Raw genomic sequence first — 19885 nt, 5'->3', positions numbered from 1 at the left:
ATTTCCAAAGGAAATTTGACTGATGGTATCTCTGAGTTCGCTCAAGGCGGACGTAGATGTCGTTGGTAGTTGAGTGACTACCGGTGTTATCGATATCCCTTGAGGTTGTGCTGTTTGATCATCGATATTTCGTCTTCTTTTGAGGTATAGTAGCGGGTGGGTGACTGAGCCGCATATTGCTCCTAATAGGGCGATTCCGCATTCGTAAGTTTCACGTAACTGGTATCCGTGTGCGGCTATATATATTATTGTCTTGATTAGTTTAAATATTGCCAGTATTCCAAATATTGCTGCACTGACAGTTCCAAATTCCATAAAACCAGTCCATAAGCTTGATACGGTATTTTTCGCTATTATCGTTAATGTGTTTTGTCCATCATTCCCAGGATGTTTACTGTTCCAGGGACGATTGTTTTTCCTGTTGCTCCTCTGGCCAATGCGTTCAAGACTGCAGATTTTCTGCCGGGAACATGACGTGGTCCCGTAGTGCATCGAGGTCTTTTGGGTATACATTCCGCTCGTGGCCAACGACGATGGTGCTGAATATCGCCACGTTTGGCGCACGTCCGGGCGGAGTTCCTGTGGTGCGATTCCTTTGCCAAACGGGTAGTTCCGAGTAGCATTTTGTTGTATGTCGTACCTTTACTTGTACCGGAATGCATTTGACTATATGGACCGCTTCTCCTGCGATCAATGTTGAGAAATGTTAAGTTGGTATGATCGCTGCTTACTACAAGCTAAGCTGGTACGACTTCTAACGACGCTCTTTTGTCTTAGAAGTCGACCACGTTGTTCTATTGACTTGGAGATTCCTGTGTGGTAAGACGTGTTATAAGACTGAAATATATTGGAGAAAACGAATCTAAGTGAATCGTTATTTTATAAACCCAAAACCTTATTAAATAACAGGTTATGGGCCCAGAGCAGTAAACTGCGGGGAAAAACGGTATTATTTTTTTGAGTTTTTTGTGTTTTCTAAGACAATCCGAGAAGAGACCACGCCATGGCCGATCACGACAAAGTAAGTGATGTGGACAGCGATATGAAGCCGGTCCTAAGAAAGGAGAATTACGAGTATTGGAAGACAATGACGGAAGCCTCGCTAATTTTCCTGGGTTGCTGGGAGGCAATAGAACCAGGATTTACGGAAGCGCAAAGGCTGGACCCAGAATGCATGAGGAAGGATAACATGGCACTTGCATATCTTTTCCGACATATTCGCCCCGAATATATCGGAGAAATTAAATCCTTGAAGACAGCGAGGGATTGTTGGAAGGCGCTAGAGGACGTCCATGGAAGGTCCACGTCGATGGACACTGTCCTATGCATACGGGAACTGGGTACCATAGAAAAAACCCCGATATGGACGTCGCAAAATACTGCGGAAAGATATACGATCTGTGCGAAAAAATTTCCAACGCAGGTTTAAGAATCGAAGACCACATGATGGCGTGTTTCATCTTAGCCGGCCTCGTGGCGGACCCAAACTACACGACATATCTTAGGACGGTAAGACTCGATAAGAATCTAACCTCGAGGGTCGTGAAATCCGATCTCCTACTTGAGGAAAGGAGAATGGAAGCGGCCATGGGTCCCTCCGAGAAGAACAGTGCAATGGCGACTTGCAAACAATCGAAGATCAAGCCCCAACAAAATCAAGATGGCGCTAAGAAAAAGCACAAAAACCCAAAGGATAAAAAATGCTATAAATGTGGAAAACGAGACCACATATCGCACAACTGCCATGAGGGAAAAGAAGACAAGGAAGAGAAAGACCCAGAAAACAAAGTGGAGAAAGGATCGGAAGATAAACCGAGATCCAAGGGACTTATCTCCACACTGGCTTTATCATCTATCAACCACGTGGAAAGGGACAGGATCAGCTATCTTGACTCGGAAGCCTCAAACCATATGACCCCGGATAGGTATCGGTTCGTAGACTTCGTGCCTGCGACTGGACAGATCCGGATTGGTAAGGGGTACCTGGAAGTCAAGGGAAAAGGCACGATCGTCGTGAAGATGACCAAAGCCTGTGGCGGGTGGAGTCTATCCTTGTCGAACGCCCTGTGGGTGCCTGAATTAAATGTAAATCTAATCTCGATCAGGCAATTGGCAGTGAAAGGCGTCACCACAGTGTGTACGAAGGATGAGGCCGTCGGCACACATGATGATGGGGATGTGGTATTTAACTCAAAGGTAGGAGACAACGTGTACTACCTAGAGACAATACCACCTGAGAGGCATGTAGCAAACGTTTCCATGGAGAACGATCAAGAAGAACCTGGAAATGATGACGACCACGCCAAGGTTGTTGAAGCTAAGGCGTACAAAGGTATCGTGTCATGGCATGAGAGGTTAGGTCATCTACATGGGGACGCGATGAGAAAGATCCCCGTGAAGAACGTGAAGGAGGGCTCTAGGATACATGAGGAACCATGCGGGGTCTGCGTGAAAGGGAAAATGACAAAAGTACCATTTCCGAAGACAGCCCACCACATGTGTCAACGTCCTTTAGAAATAGTTCACAGCGATATTAGTGGCAGAACGCAATGCAAGTCGCTGGGCGGAGGTAATTATTTCGTAACGTTCATAGATGATTTTTCTCGTTTCATGCACGTCAGAATCATCAGTAGGAAGAATGAAGTACTCAAGTGCTTCAAGGAGTACCAGGCGGAGATGGAGGCTTTACACCAATCCAAGATAAGTGCCCTTCAAACAGATAACGGGGGTGAGTACACAGGAGAAAACTTCGAGAACTACCTGAAGGAGAAAGGCATCTTACACAGGAAAACTGTTCCTAGAAACCCTGAACAAAATGGTGTCTCCGAACGAGCGAACAGAACCCTGGTCGAGATGTCCAGATGTTTACTCATCCAATCTGGACTCCCTGACTATCTGTGGGGGGAGGCTGTGAACACGACATGCCACATAAGAAACCTATGCCCATCCGCTGCCATCGGAGACAAGATCCCACTGGAATTATGGAAGGGTAAGGGATGTGACCTCCAAGGGGAGATAAACAGACTGAGAGTGTTTGGATGCAGAGTCTGGTATCTAAAGAGTCCAAGTGGAGGAAAATTCGAGAGCAGAGCGGATGAGGGGATATTTGTGGGATATGACAGACAGGTCAAAGGTTATAGAATTTACCTACCGAAGATCCAAAAGGTGATAATATCCTGTCATGTCAGGTTCGAGGAGAACACGTTTCCCTACAAGAGCGCTAAGGCGGAAACGAACCATATAAAGGATAAGTCCTCGGAATGGATATGGGATGTAGAAACCTTTGAACATAGGGGAGAGAACATAGGGAGAAACTGACGTCGAGACACAGAGTGACGGAGAAAACGACGAAGGGGAAACCGACTACTTTATGGACAGTTTAACGTGTGAGGACAATCCAGTGAATACTGTGAGTGTACCGTTTGTGCCGAGGAGGTCGTCAAGACTACACAAACCAAGAATATGTGATTGTTGTGCTCACACTGCGACTGTTTGTAAAGCTCAAAACGTGTGTGTACCTGTGAATGTGTATGAAGCCCTGAGGGGGCCAGACGCTCAAAAATGGACTGATGCAATAAGGAAGGAACTAGACAATCTAAAAAGTAAAGATGTGTGGGACATTGTGCAAAGACCCTTAAATAAAAACGTTATAGACTGTAAGTGGGTGCTTGTGATAAAGAGAGACCCTGATAGGTATAAGGCTAGACTAGTAGCTCGGGGATTCTGGCAGAGGCCTGGAGTAGATTATTCAGAAACCTTTAGTCCAATAGTAAAACGCAGAACTCTAAGAATTCTGCTTGCTCTATGTGCGGAAAATGAGTGGGTTTACGAGCACATCGATGTGGAATGTGCGTATCTCAACAGCCCTCTGGATGAGGATATATACATGGAGCAACCAGAACTCTTTAGAGTTCCAGGTAAAGACAGAACTAAATTTGTGTGTAAGCTCAAAAAGAGCCTGTATGGACTGAAGCAAGCTGGAAGAATGTGGTTTAGACACATCAATAGCATTTTAAGAGGTATGAGTCTGAACCCATGCGTGAGTGGTCCATGTGTGTATGTGGATGCGTCTAAAAAATTTATTGTAGCTGTGTATGTGGACGACATCCTTGTGTTTGGGACGAATGAGTGGATTGAGATATTCAAAACTAGGATTAAGGACAAATTAGATGTTAGAATGCTAGGTGTAGACACTCAATTTCTGTCCATCCACCTGAGTAAGCCAAACAGCACCACTGTAGTATTCGATCAATCTGTACAGATAGGTCAAATGCTGGATCTGTTTGACATTACTCGTGAGGTTGGGGTGGTGGGAGTGTCGACACCGCTAGCTAGAGAATGTGAGGCTGGTTTTGATATTGAACGTGATGAGCCTTTCGACAGTAAATTATATGAACAAGCTGTGGGGCACATAATGTATGTAGCTACTGTAAGTCGTCCTGATGTTGCGTGTGCAATAGGGAAACTAAGCCAAAGATGCGCGAATCCGACTGTATCCGATTGGAAAGCAGTGAAGCGGGTATTCAGATATTTACTAAAGACCAAAGACTTGAAGTTAGTATACCAAAGGACCGGGCAACCTCTGAAGGTGTTTTGCGACTCGGATTTTGCGGGTTGTACGGTAGACAGGAAATCCAGGAGCGGGTATGTGTTCATACTCGCTGGTGGTGCGATATCCTGGCTATCCAAAAAACAACCGATTATAGCTCAATCGACGTGCGAAGCGGAATTTGTGGCAATGCAGGAAGCAGCAAGGGATTTCTTTACTGTTAAAGGAATTGGGTCAACTGTCATATTGCCCTCGCCCCTGCAAGATATTCTGCGATAATATCGGAGCTATTTCATGGTCAAAGGACGAAATAGTTGCTGAGAGTTCTAAGCACGTCCAAGTGCGTTACTTTTACGTTAAGAACTGCGTATCGAGGGGGATACTAGATTATATTTATGTACCTAGTCCTGAGAATGTGGCTGACATTCTCACCAAAGGCCTAAATAGGATTAAGACTCAGCAATTTACCAAAGCTATGGGGCTTGTAGAAACTAGCGATCAAAGAGTGTTGAGAAATGTTAAGTTGGTACGATCGCTGCTTACTACAAGCTAAGTTGGTACGACTTCTAACGACGCTCTTTTGTCTTAGAAGTCGACCACGTTGTTCTATTAACTTGGAGATTCCTGTGTGGTAAGACGTGTTATAAGACTGAAATATATTGGAGAAAACGAATCTAAGCGAATCGTTATTTTATAAACCCAAAACCTTATTAAATAACAATCAAAGCCATGTGTCCTGGGTTTTGGTTATGGTGTATGCAAATTCGTCGGGCGGTAAGTTTGCCAAGGATAAGGATAATGAAATATCCTTTTACTCCGGTTATATTTATTACTAACTCTCAATTAATCTATCTGAATTATTTTCTAACCACTTTCTATATTTATCAGCTATTTTATTTCTTCTTGTTAATCTGCGAAATCCATGCATGTACACTTCCTTGTATGGTGATTGATTGTTCAAGAGGTAAGTTGCACTTTCACTGTTTTCGTTATTCGTTGAACTAACATGTTTTACATTCAAACAGTAATTGGAACACTCGTAATAAACTTCTTTCCTTTTTCCAAGTTTCCGCTATCTGTGTCATTCGACGAACAGTGTCACGCCTCCACAGCACCGTTATAACATTTAGCGATGCTGCTCTTTGCATTAAGGCAATTGAAGTTAATTCGTTCGTTTATTTTCAGCTGGTACATGGTGATCCGCAAGCAGGGAGCCATAACCTATTTTGCATGTAGACCTTCTTGTATGATGATTACTTGTTTACAAGGTAACTTTCACTTCCCCTCTTTTAATTATTTATTGAATCGACATGTTGTATATTCAAACAATAATTGGAGTACACATAATAATTTTCCCTTTTTCTTTTTAGGTTTTCGCTATCTGTATTATTCGACGAACAGTGTTACACCTCCTTTTGATTTATCCATAATATAGTTATAACATTTAGTAACCTTGTATTTTGCACCGAGACAATTGAAACTAATTTATTCACTTATTTTAGGTAGCTGTCATACATTGTGTTCCACGAACAACGATCCATAACCTATACTTGCACGTACACTTTCTTGTATGTTGATCACTTGTTCACAAGGTAACTTTCACTTTCACTAGTTAATTGTTCATTGAGTTAACACGTTTTATATTTAAGCAATAATTGAAACACGTATAATAATTTTCCTTTTTCCTTTTAGGTGTTCGATATCTGTATTATTCGACGAACAGCACTATAACATATACTACCGCACTACGTTGCCCACTGAAATCGCTTTATTCATTGCTTATTTCGATTATGCGCTAGTTTTAACTTGTTTAAATGCACCGTTCGCGGAATCCCTTTTACTTCGATCTTGACGTTTTGGTTCTGCAAGATTTCTAGCACTTTGTATGGTCCAGTATATTGATCGGAGAATTTTCCTTTACTGGGTTCTTTTAGTAAATATATCGAATCTCTTATTTTAAAATCTTGGGGGTTGATTCGTCGGTCGTAATATTCTTTTGATCTTAGTTTGGATTTTATCAAATTTTCTCTTGCCATTCGTTGTACGGTGTTAATTTTATCGAACAGATCTTCGAGATATTCTGCGTAAGTTGGTTCCATGTTCTCTTCGATTATTACTTCACCAGTAGGTTCTCTGGCTAGATGTCCAAAAACTAATTCGTGCGGGGAGAATTTCGTTCCTTCGTGTACAGAGGTATTATAGGAAAACATAGCTAATTCTACCCATTCGTCCCAATTTTTGGAATTTTCAATGTATAATTTGAGATATTCTATCAGCACGTGGTGAGATCTTTCGATTGAACCGTTACTTTGTGGATGATATGCCGTCGTGGTATATTGTTTGATGCGGAATCTCTTTGCTACTTTCTTCATTAGTGAGGATGTAAAGTTCGTTCCTTGATCAGTGAGAATAGCTCTCGGTGACCCGAAACGACAAATAAATCGCTTTACAAAAACGTCCGCTATCTCGGCTGAAGAGATTCCTCCTAGTGGAATCCCAATTGAGTATTTTGTTAATAAGTCTTGGATAGTTAATATATATTCGTTTCCCTTTTGGGTTTTTGGTAATGGACCTATAATATCCATACTAACCTTATCGAACGCTTTACCTGGTGTGTCTGTAAGTACCATTGGTTGCTTTGCTTTTATTCTTGTGAGTTTCTTCAATTGACATTCCTTACATGTTCTTACGTAATCTTGAATTTCCTTTTTCATATTTTCCCAATAGTAATGTTGTCGTATTCTTTGATAAGTTTTTGTTATTCCTTTGTGTCCTGCTACGCTTGATTCATGTTTTTCTCGTATTATGTTGTTCCGCGCTTCCACAGATGGGGTAATTATTTCCCCAGTGCAAATAGTGATGGTTAAGGTTTTTTCCATAAATATTTCCTTTAATTTTCTGATTGTATATCGCCAGGGTATTTCCTCCAAGTTTCCTTTGCTAATGCTGAACGAAGTTAACTGTTTTTCATTTACTGCGTCTAATAGAGATCTTAGCGAGTTTAATAAATTTTCTGGTGTTATTGGAATATTTCTATTTTCCTTTATCGGTAGGAATACAATGTATTTTCCAGAATCGTAATTCAATCTTGCTTTTTCTAACATTAAATCTTCATAACGAGGTAATTTTCCCGTTTCCTTCATTTCTAAGGCTCCTTTATCTATCGGATTGCCATGTATATCTATAAATACTACTTTATGGTCATTTACTCTCGCAATTGAGTCTCGGGTTTCTGAAATTCCTAGTTCCGCAATTATCGTAGGTCTCGTGTCCTTTTCTCGTTGTTGAATTAGTTCTGGAATTACAGTGGAGGTCTCTTTTTCGCTTGTTGTATCCGTGCCTTCTTTTTCTCGATTGGTTATTTCTCTATCTGTACTTACATCGATTTCTGCTAATGCTTGGTCTAAATATTTTATGGGGGTTTCTTCTATTGTAAAATGTTTTCGGGTAAAACCCTTTCCTTGATTTTTAGAATCACTGGATTGAGGCAAGACGTGTGGTTTAGCTTCGAATATGGGAGAGTCTTCGGTTGACGTATCTATTTCTAATCTTTTTGAGACAGGATAGCGAATCGGTGAGACTTCCTCTCTCTTTCTGATCGGTAAACAAACTTCCGGAGGGTTCCTAGATAATGCGTCTGCGTTTGCGTTCGCCCTGCCTTCTTTGTATACAATATCAAATTCGAAGTCCGATAACTTTAATTTCCATTTCCAAATTCTTGAAGTAGGATCTTTGATAGAATGCATCCACACTAAAGGTTTATGATCGGTTACGATGGTAAACTTTCTTCCGTAAAGATACGGTCGGAAGTGCATTGCGCTGTAAACAATTGCCAGACACTCCTTTTCTATGGCAGAGTAGTTTTGTTCGGCGGGATTTAATAGCCTCGAGGCATACGCAATCGGCAAATCCTTTCCGATTGGCCCTTGACTCAGTACACCGCTTATTGCATATCCTGATGCGTCTGTAGTACGGTTAAAGGGTTTAGAAAAGTCTGGATATTGCAGGATGGGTTTCGTCACTAACGCTGTCTTTAAATTATTGAATGCGTTTTCTTGATTTTCTGTCCATTTAAAGGGAGTGTCTTTCTTTAATAGTTGTGTCAATGGTTTCGCGACCTTGGGGAAATCGGGGTATAAATCTTCTGTAATATCCTGCTAGTCCCAGAAATTGTTTGATATTTTTCGCCCTCTTTGGTCGTGGAAATTTTGATACGGCTTCGGCTTTCTTTGGGTCGGGTTTCACGCCATCCTCACTAATTATATGTCCTAAATAATTCACCTCGTGTCGTAAAAATTCGCACTTATCAGGTTGTAGTCGTAATTTAGCTTTCCTCAGTCTTTCCATTAATTTATTAAATTTAATTTCGTGTTCTTGGAGAGACGTGGAATAAATCACTAAGTCATCCAGATAGACGAATAGTTCTATTCCTTGCAGACCAGATAATATTGAATTCATCAAACGTTGAAATGTTGCTGGGGCATCTTTTAATCCAAAGGGCATTCTTTCGAATTGAAAATGCCCGTATGGTGTCGAAAATGCAGTTTTGTGGGCATCTTCCTGTGACATACGGATCTGGTGAAAGCCCGATGCCAAGTCAAACGTGGAAAAATATTTTGCACTTCCTAATTGATCCGATATTTCTGTAATGTTGGGTAGTGGGAAGGCATCGCCAATCGTTTTATCGTTCAATTTTCTATAATCGATGACTAATCTCCAGCGCTTATTTCCTTGCGAATCGGGTTTTTGGGCACAATCCATAACGGGGAGTTATATGGAGATATTGATGGTTCCACTACGTCCGTATCTAGTAGTTCTTGGACCTGTCGATTTATTTCTTCTCGATGTATTGGTGGATATCGATACTGTTTAGTATTGATGGGTATATTATCCGTTGTAATTATCCTATGTTCCAGAACTTCGGTTGCTTCCAATGTATCTCCTGGAATATGAAACCTATCTTGATTATTACGAATCAATTTTTTAGCATTTTCCTTTGCTTCTTCGTTCAAATGTTCGAGTCGTAGTAACTCATTTATTTTATCGTATCTACTTTCCTCCGATCTTAGAACTGTATTGCACGCTGTCCTAGGAAGCGGGGGGGGGGGATTTTCAAATTCTTTAATTACCATCGTTGGTGTTGTAAATACGTAATCTCTCGAAGTAGTATTTATTACTCTTATGTAACCTTTTCCTTTATGATTCCTCACAACTGCATTACCAAAATAGATTCCCTTGTTCGGCTCGATTCTTGGAATAAATCCCTCTTTTATCTCTGGATTAGCGATATTAATCGAACACGTTATTGAACTTCGCTTCGGTATAATTATTTTTTCTTTAGTATCGAAGGGAATATAAATATTTCCCCATCTGATATGTTTTCCCTCATAATCTAAACGAGCCTTACAACCTGCAAAAAATTCGGATCCTATGATTCCGTCTTGATCGATTAGCAATGAATCATCGACTACATGAAAAACAACCGGATGGCCCGCAACCTGTATTACCGTCTGCCCTAAGAAGACCAGGCTCGTTGCCGTAATTCCTCGCACTTCGATTGATTCCTTTTCGTCGATGATGGCTGAATCGAGTATAGCAGGTTTCTTGATAATGTTGATTTCCGATCCAGAGTCTAATAATAAACTCGTCTTAGTCTTTAGATCTGGGGAAACTATTCGTGCAGTTGGGGTCGTTGGGGAATCGTTAAATTTTATTGAAATAATTCGGAGAGGTCGCCTTCCGAATCTGAATTCAACTCCTGATGATTTTCCTTCGCCGGTTGCTTGTGCTTCACTCTTTTCCTTTTGCCTTGAGATTCTGGATTCTCTGTCTGTGACCTCGTTTGGTTGTGGGATGACTCCCCCACAATATTTAGTGGTTGTTCGTTCGATCTTATGGTCGGCATTGCGTTCGCTCAGTCTCTCGTTATGGGTGGTGGAGTCGATCACGCGGGGGTGGCTGTCCTTGTTCTGTTTGTTGCCGTCGGCGCCGGTCGCCTGGTTCGATGGTCTCGAAGCATAGGTTACGATTAATGCGGCATCTACTCGGGCTTTAAATTTGTAACAGTCTTTCACTAGATGCCCGGGTTTTTTGCAATAGTTACACGTGATATTTTGTCTTGTAGAATTCAAAAAATTCTGCGATGGAGGTAGCGATCTTCGATCTTGGCGGTTGTTCCTGATATTGTTGTTAGTGTTCAAAGGATGTGCGTTGTCGCGTCTGTAATAGTTCGAGGGTGTCGGTCGTTGGGGTCGCGTTCTATCGGTTATTTGTTTCAATTCGTGTGTTGCTTTGACGGCTTGACGATACGCATCTTCTAAAGTATGGTACCCTGCTATTTTTACTCGCACATATACCTCGTTCGGAAGTCCTTTAACGAAAGCTTCTTTCGTTTCCCAATCTATAGTATCTTGGATATCGGGGGATATGATGCCGTAGTCGCCTCTTTCTCCGTCCATTATTGCCAATCTAAGATTTCTAACGCGATCCATATAATGTAATATGTCTTCCCCGGGTCGTTGAAATATCGTTCCTAATTCCCCTTTATATTCGTTAAGAGATTTCTTTGGGCCGAATAGATCCTTTAATTTGTTTCCGAAATCGTTTAGACTCATTAATTCTGTGTCTTCGATGGCGAGGAGCGCGTGTCCACGGAGCTTATTTACTAACAATTTTACCAATTGAGGTTCTTGATATCTGGGAATCATATTTCGCGCGCGCTCACAAGCTCTTAAAAAGTGGAATACCGATGGTCGATATCCGTCAAACACTGGCACCGATTCGATCGCATCTTTTAGCTTAATTGGCTGGGTATGTCCACTCGGCTGGACCGTCTCTTGTTGCGTTGTCGGCGGCGATACGGGTGTTTTAGGTTCTTGTTTTGTTTTAAGTTCGAATAAGCCGCTTTGTAATTCGGCGAGTTTTGCACTCATATCGCGAAAGTTCGCATCCCATGCTTTAAGCTTTTCCGACAATGTCAAAACCATTTCTTCGTCCAACGATTCCACTACACTCGCCATTGTTTCTTAAATATTTGTTAAATATATATATTAATCGAGATAGACTAACTAAATATTAACGACAAGACATGACTGAACTCGGTGCAAAGGAATAAAGTTATGCTACACGAAATAACTGGTAACAAAATACACAAAACATTAACTAAATTAAACGAGACTTACATAAATGCAAGTCACGTATAATCGAAACAATGACTATTGAAATTCGGTAACAATACAATCCATGCTATCGCATTAAAGTAGCACACGGTATTGACACACACAATATCATGAAACACAAAACAATATTACAAAACACTACTAAATAAAATTATAGTGATTAACAATTAATTAGTTATTTCAATAACACGTTACTGTTGACATTAAACCAACGCCATACCAAAGAGACACGCGAGCGACCATGTTGAAAAATTCGTCGCGCGCACATACAAATAACAGCCAATGCAATACAATACAGCATCATAATAGCAATGTTAGGTACCAATAAAAAAAAAAAAACAAGGAAAAGGGGGAGAGAGTTAAGGAAAATATATATAATAAATAACAACTAACATAATTATAACATATTATATATATTATATTATATACAGGGATACAGTATTCGTACAAAGGAACAGATCCAAACGAAAATTATATATATAAAAAAAAATAAATAATATATATATGTAATATCGTGATATAATATATTTACAAGGAATGGATGATACAGATGTTAATCGGACAGAAAAAGACGATTGTTGTTCAACCTGAACTATTCACACCAAACGTACAGAAAACAGCACAACTAAATAATTAGATAACGACTCGACTTTCACAAAATGCAATCAACACTCTCTCGGCAACGCCACTCGCAAACTCTGTTTGTTGATTCCTTTTCTCCCGTCCCTTGGCAACCGCTCGTGGCCAAGATCACGTAGGTCTCCTCTTTCCAAAACTACGCGATCAAAAACAAACGCCTCGGCTCTCGCGACATTCCACGCGGTTCACCCGCCAACTCCCAGGCCTCTCACTCACGATACTACACTCGGCCATCCTGCAATAACATCTGCCCTCAGATATTGCCTTCTATCTCGCTGTCATCAGATGCGTCACTTTCGGCGTTTATGACCCAAGGTTTCATAAAATCAGCAGTAGTTGATGACCGTTTTGGCCCCTCATGCTCTCCTACCTTCTCCACAATGTGGCGATCATTCCGCATTGCTCGCACTATCCGGTACGGACCCAAAAATCTTCCTCCCAGTTTTAATCCTGGGCCAAACTGCGTTCTCTTTATGGCCACCAACTCTCCACTTAGGTACTGTTTCGCACCTTTTCTTCTTTTGTTGTAGTGCCTCCGATTTTCCTCTTGAGTAGCAGCAATTTTCTTTTTCGCGTCCTCACGCAGTTCACGACGTTGCTCTTCGAATTCCACCACCCATTCTTCTTCAACCAATTTTCGGATCTGTGGGTATTCTTTAGTTTGCATCTCGACCCCGACAAGTAGCTGGAAAGGAGTTTTTCCCGTGCTCCTGTTTAATGTAAAATTCAGGTATTTCTGTACTTGGTCGACATGTTTATACCAATCATCGGGTTTAGGGGCAGTCAGTTTAGTTAGTAAAGGTATGAGTGTCCTGTTTACCCTCTCTACCTGCCCGTTCCCCCTCGGCGCCCCCGTCGTGACTAATAAATGCTTTATATTTTCTTCTTCGCAATACTCTTGGAACGCGTTGGATGTGAACGCTGTTCCCCGATCAGAGATAATTCGTCGTGGGTTCCCAAAAACAGCCGCTTGCTTCTTCAGTCGATCGATAACATCCGCGGTATCAGTAGATCTAGTAGGATAAAGCCACGTAAACTTCGTGAACGCATCCACTACTACAAAGATGTGTGCGTATCTTTTCTTTCTAGCTGTCATAGGGCCCACATGGTCAATATGGTAAGTGTCTAACGGTGTGTCACCTTTGTCTAACGGATTTAGATATCCCTCTTGCTTGCCCAATTTTCGTTCGGCTAGGATACAATCGAGACAGTTAGATACCACATGCTCGACCTTTTCACGTAGCCCCTTAAACCAAAGGTCCTTCTTGACTATAGCTTCTGTTTTGGTGACCCCAAAATGCCCACGCTCGTGCGCCTGCCTGACTACCTGAACCTGCATAGCCTTCGGTACTACTATTAACACATCATCCTTACACTCTTTATACAAAATATTGTTCCTTATTACATACCCATCGACCTGATTGCACGTTGCGGCGTCTAAAATCCTACGGACTTCAACGTCCTTGTTCTGTGCACTTCTCAACCGTGCAATCAGCCCGTCTTCACTTTCCGTTACATACATAGTGCTCGGCAGGGGGTTTCTACTCAGAGCATCCACATGCTGCATGCTTTTACCTGGCCTATGACACACCTGATACTTAAACTCGTCTAGTAACAAGGCCCATCTGGCTACACGCACACACAAATCTTTCTTTTTCATTGTCATAGCAAACACTTGGCAATCCGTGACGATAGTAAACGGCATACCTAACAGATATATTCTAAACTTGTTCAACGCTTTTACAATTGCTAGTACTTCCAGTTCGTAACTGGTGTACTTTGCCTCGGCGGGAGTTGTTTTTCCGCTGGCAAAGTAGACCGGATGGAATTTTCCATCGTCCAGATCTAGTTGCATTAAAATTGCTCCGTAACCCTCTGCGGACGCGTCTGTATGCAACTCAGTCTCCGCGCCCATTCTATACAACTTTAACACTGGTTCGTTGACAAGCGCTGTTTTCAAGATTTCAAAGGCCTCTACTTCTCGATCGCCGAACTGAAATTTTACCTCCTTTTTCAACAAATCCGTCAAAGGCTTAGCAATCTTCGCGTATCCCCTAATAAATTTTCGAAAGTACCCCGTAAGTCCCAAAAAACTCTGAACCTTTTTAACAGATGTTGGCTTGGGAAAGTTTGCTACTGCCCTAGTTTTATGTGTAGACGGCCTTATGGTATTTTTTGAGACTATATACCCCAAATATTCAATTTCCTGCTGCAGAAAACGACATTTTCCCCAGTTTATAATTAGCCCATACTGCTCAGCTAACTCTACGACCATTTGCAAACGTTCCCACGCCTCCTCTAAATTCTTTGCAAGAATAATAATGTCATCCATATACACGATAACAATACCTTTACCTACTAGTTCCTTAAAGATCATCGAAATATACTTCTGAAACACAATGGGTGAAATCTTTAAACCAAACGGCAACTTCAAAAATTCATATTGCCCCGATGGCGTAACGAAAGATGTATATTTTCGGCTGTCTTTGTCCCTAACACACGTGAAAAGAACCATTCTTTAAATCCAACGTTGTGAAAAACTGAGTACCTTGCAATGCATCTAAAATATCATCAATTAAAGGCAATGGGAAATGTGGACACTCAATAAGTTCATTAAGCTCGCGAAAATCAACACAGACTCTGATAGAACCATCTTTCTTTCTAACTACAACTATGGGACTTGCATATTCTGAGTTTGACGGTTTTATTGTGCCTTCATTTGTCCATAATTCCATCAACTCGTCCACCTCTTTTTTCTCCGAAGGCGCCAATCTTCGCGGCCTTCGAACCACAGGTTTGTCACTCTTTAAAGCGATTTTTGCCGTTATCCCAACGTCCCGTTTTTTCTCCGGCCTATACCCCCTAACGATATCGCGAATCGCTTCACGATAATGCGGTTCCCGTACGTGTGTTAGGTCTGTTTCGTCGGTCTGTTCTACCACGTTAACTCTAAACACATCCGGCACGTCTTTGTTAGTCTGTTCGTCAAGCCGCAAGAAAGTCACTTCGCCTCGTTTAACCCGTAACTCTACCTGATCCAGAAAATCAGTGCCTAACAACAGGCCGTGCTTCGTCAATATTTTGTTTGAAACAACGTGCAAAGTGATTGGCAGTTTACACCCATCAACCGTCATTACCTTGGTGAATTCACCCCAGGTCTCATTGCCAGCGGAACCAACACCGTCGAACTTAAGCGTGCATTTACCTAGCGGTGGTGACCCTAACCTCGCATACTCGTCTGATCGAATGAACGTGAGATCACTACCCGTATCCACTAGTGCCACAAACCTACAGTCATCTATCGCCACTTCCTTCACATACTTCCCCTTTTCGGACCTTGACACTACGCAAGTCTCTTTCGGTCGTGCCGTACACCTCGCTGCAATATGTCCAAATCCGCTGCACTCGGAACACCTAACACCTTCTCCCCTCTCCGGACACTTAACACTTAGATGATCCTCACTACCGCAAATGAAGCATCTTCTTTTCTTCATTGCATCTACAGATTGACTGGGCTTCCCGTTCTTCTGGGTTTTAGCCGGCTTCACAATCGACTTTACTCTGCGTCTCTTCTGCTCTTCGTACATCACTAACCTCTTCCTCAACTCTTTGATTGACGTAGCGCCGTACAATATAGCATTATTGTTCTCGTCGTCTATTATTCCATACACTATGTATTCCACCTTTGCTTCCTCCTCTATGTCCACATGGTTGGCTATTTCGAGCATGCGGTACATGTAAGCCAAACATGCTTCATCACTCTCCTTTTTTGTTTCTTCAAGTTTCTGATGTACTTGCCTACTGTTGACTTTCCTCGAAAATTCTTTCACTAGCCCCCTCTTCAACTCATGCCAAGTCCTGGCATGACACTCGAAGCTCGCAAATATTTTCGCTGATCCCTTCAGCAGCTTCCTCGCGTAGACTGCCTTCTGCCCATCCGACCACATGCACGTATCAGCGACTTCCTCGAACGACTCGAACCATCGTTCGACATTTTCACCTTTGTTGCCACTAAACGACTCTAATGCATCTTCGACGTCTCTAAAACTCAGTGTCGAACCAACACATGCCCTTCGACAATATTCATCACGGTCCTGATACACCCTTCGCGTACCTCTCTTGTATCCTCTTGCGTTTTTTTTGTCATCTTCATACTCACTTTCGTCGTCGCTTTCTTCTTCCGACGATATGTCATTACCATCCATGGCCGCTTGTAGCCGTGCGCGTAATTCTACTTTTCTTCCCGTCGTTTTTAAACCCAAACTAGCGAGGCGCTCCTTCAACTCCTTCGTATTTATTTTCTCAAAATTTTCATCTTCGTTACAATCACGCTCAGCTCTCTGTACATTTCCTAAATCTCGTTGACCGGTTAGCTCTTCACCGCCCGTCGATCCCTTAGGATACGATTGTCCAGCCCTACACGCCCGATTCAGCCTTGCAATCAGCACTGACCTCGCACCAGATATAGGGAGGTTCATTCGCGCGAGCTTACTCCTGAGCTCCTCCAGCGTCGAACCCTCTTCACCCGACAATCGTTCGTCCCCAATGTTTGCCATTTTTCACACTACACAAACTTAAACAGTCAACGATATCGTCTTTTATCGCACCGCGTACCGGTAAATTCACAACTAGCTCGAATAGCTCTGTTAAACCGTTTCGTTTTCTGTCTTGTCCAATCCCGGACGAGCCCCCAAAAATGTAATATCGTGATATAATATATTTACAAGGAATGGATGATACAGATGTTAATCGGACAGAAAAAGACGATTGTTGTTCAACCTGAGCTATTCACACCAAACGTACAGAAAACAGCACAACTAAATAATTAGATAACGACTCGACTTTCACAAAATGCAATCAACACTCTCTCGGCAACGCCACTCGCAAACTCTGTTTGTTGATTCCTTTTTTCCCGTCCCTTGGCAACCGCTCGTGGCCAAGATCACGTAGGTCTCCTCTTTCCAAAACTACGCGATCAAAAACAAACGCCTCGGCTCTCGCGACATTCCACGCGGTTCACCCGCCAACTCCCAGGCCTCTCACTCACGATACTACATATATACATTAACTATTTTTATATGTGTGTACAGAACTGATGGCGAACTCATCAACCATTTTCTGAACGACGGATGGAAGAACATGAATAGCAATCCACACAGTGGAACTGTAAAGTATTTGTACGCCACTCACGAAACCAAACACTGATGCTATCCACCTGTAAACAAACAACATTTATAACTATGCATATAATTTTCACTTATGTTCACCACTATATATATATACACGCATGTTGTAAAGTAGGCGATATTTATAACATTCACTTCCATTGATAATGCAAGTGACTCATAAAAATAAGCCGTCATATTTACCATTGCACGCACATATATATATATATATATACTCGAAAACAAGGTACATCTGTGATATTTATTCCTATTGATGATATATACTTATATATTTATAACAATAAAACAAATCTCATTTATAATACTTACCAATACGTACGCATATATGTATATAATTACAATCCAAGTAGTATTCATAATATTTATTTTCACTGATAACAAGTACGTAAAACCGAAAATAAAACAAAGGTTTTAACAATAAAAAAAAAACAAAAAAAAAAGAAAAAGGGGAAGAAGAAAAAAAGGAAAGAAAAAAAATATAACATTGTTAGGGAAGTGATACATTTACACTGTACATGAGAGTGTGTGTGTAAGGGCCAGAGGGCGTCAAGGTTTTAGTGGAGACAAAAGACAGTTGCCAGATGTTAGAAGAATCTAGGATAGTCGGTTGGCGACCAGCGTGCGTGCAAGACGTTCTTCAGAGAGTAATATAGATGTATAACTGTTGTGTGGGAAATGTAGGCAATAATTTGTATTCCCATATCCTCGAATTTCCTTAACAAATATATATAAATATAAAATTTTCTTTTTCTATAAAAGGTTATTCCTATTTCTGATAAACTCGAGAAATGAAAACATTATACAATGATACACTGACACAAAGATACACCACACAGAAGAAACTAATAGAGAACGCTTTAAGCTTGGCAAACTTACCGCCCGACGAATTTGCATACACCATAACCAAAACCCAGGACACATGGCTTTGATCGCAGGAGAAGCGGTCCATATAGTCAAATGCATTCCGGTACAAGTAAAGGTACGACATACAACAAAATGCTACTCGGAACTACCCGTTTGGCAAAGGAATCGCACCACAGGAACTCCGCCCGGACGTGCGCCAAACGTGGCGATATTCAGCACCATCGTCGTTGGCCACGAGCGGAATGTATACCCAAAAGACCTCGATGCACTACGGGACCACGTCATGTTCCCGGCAGAAAATCTGCAGTCTTGAACGCATTGGCCAGAGGAGCAACAGGAAAAACAATCGTCCCTGGAACAGTAAACATCCTGGGAATGATGGACAAAACACATTAACGACAATAGCGAAAAATACCGTATCAAGCTTATGGACTGGTTTTATGGAATTTGGAACTGTCAGTGCAGCAATATTTGGAATACTGGCAATATTTAAACTAATCAAGACAATAATATATATAGCCGCACACGGATACCAGTTACGTGAAACTTACGAATGCGGAATCGCCCTATTAGGAGCAATATGCGGCTCAGTCACCCACCCGCTACTATACCTCAAAAGAAGACGAAATATCGATGATCAAACAGCACAACCTCAAGGGATATCGATAACACCGGTAGTCACTCAACTACCAACGACATCTACGTCCGCCTTGAGCGAACTCAGAGATACCATCAGTCAAATTTCCTTTGGAAATTTGAACTCCAAGGGCGGGGATGTCACGTCCCGCGCTCCGCACGCGCCGTAACAAGAACAAGAAAACCATTCTATACAAAACACGCGAATAAGGATTTGAATGCACAAACGAACACACGGCACTACGAAACGAAAGGAAGGATTAACAAAACGAGGGCGATTAACGGATCCAACCAATAAACAAAATACATATACACACAATTCTAAATAAACCAGGAAATAAGAATAACTACAAAAGGGGAAAATAATTGAAACGCCAGGAATATATTTCAATCAATCAATTTGGAGAGTTACATATAAGTATAAACATATATGCCGAACATGTAATAACCTAGTAAATATTAGAGACAGTGCTTCCAATACTATGCAATAAATACAATATTATCAATTTATGAAATATAAGTATACATGAAGTCAAAAACTAATAGTTTAACGAATACATAAAACATACAATATTGTATTATTAAAGAAATGAAGGTTACATTGTCAGAAATATATATAAGTGTGCGAATTCTATCAAACCGATAATCTAAGATACATACTTAAAACTAGCCTACATTCCGGTAAAGGATAAATAAATAATCGTGTATTGAAAGTATGTATTGGTTCCCGCGTTTGGTTTTCGTCATCGGTCCTATGATGTCCATAGCGATTTTGTCGTTAGGGTTAAGTGGCGTGTCTGAGATTTGTGGGGATTCTTTGGGTCTGATACGTG

The 19885-nt window shown here is 41.4% G+C and overlaps 1 long non-coding RNA gene across 1 annotated transcript; it reads left to right on the top strand.

The window, feature by feature from the left end:
• Positions 1 to 5627: 5627 nt before the first annotated feature.
• On the top strand, positions 5628 to 19747 carry LOC143302984 (uncharacterized). Its single transcript, XR_013058905.1, has 4 exons — positions 5628 to 5817; positions 6052 to 6141; positions 17457 to 18229; positions 18312 to 19747. It is a non-coding gene; the product is annotated as an uncharacterized LOC143302984 (long non-coding RNA).
• The last annotated feature ends 138 nt before the right edge of the window (positions 19748 to 19885 follow it).

This window comes from Bombus vancouverensis, chromosome 8, assembly GCF_051014615.1.
Source record: "Bombus vancouverensis nearcticus chromosome 8, iyBomVanc1_principal, whole genome shotgun sequence".
NCBI classification, from domain to species: Eukaryota; Metazoa; Arthropoda; class Insecta; order Hymenoptera; family Apidae; genus Bombus; species Bombus vancouverensis.
Note: the sequence above shows the minus strand (reverse complement) of the source record. Positions and strands in the feature narration are given on the sequence as shown.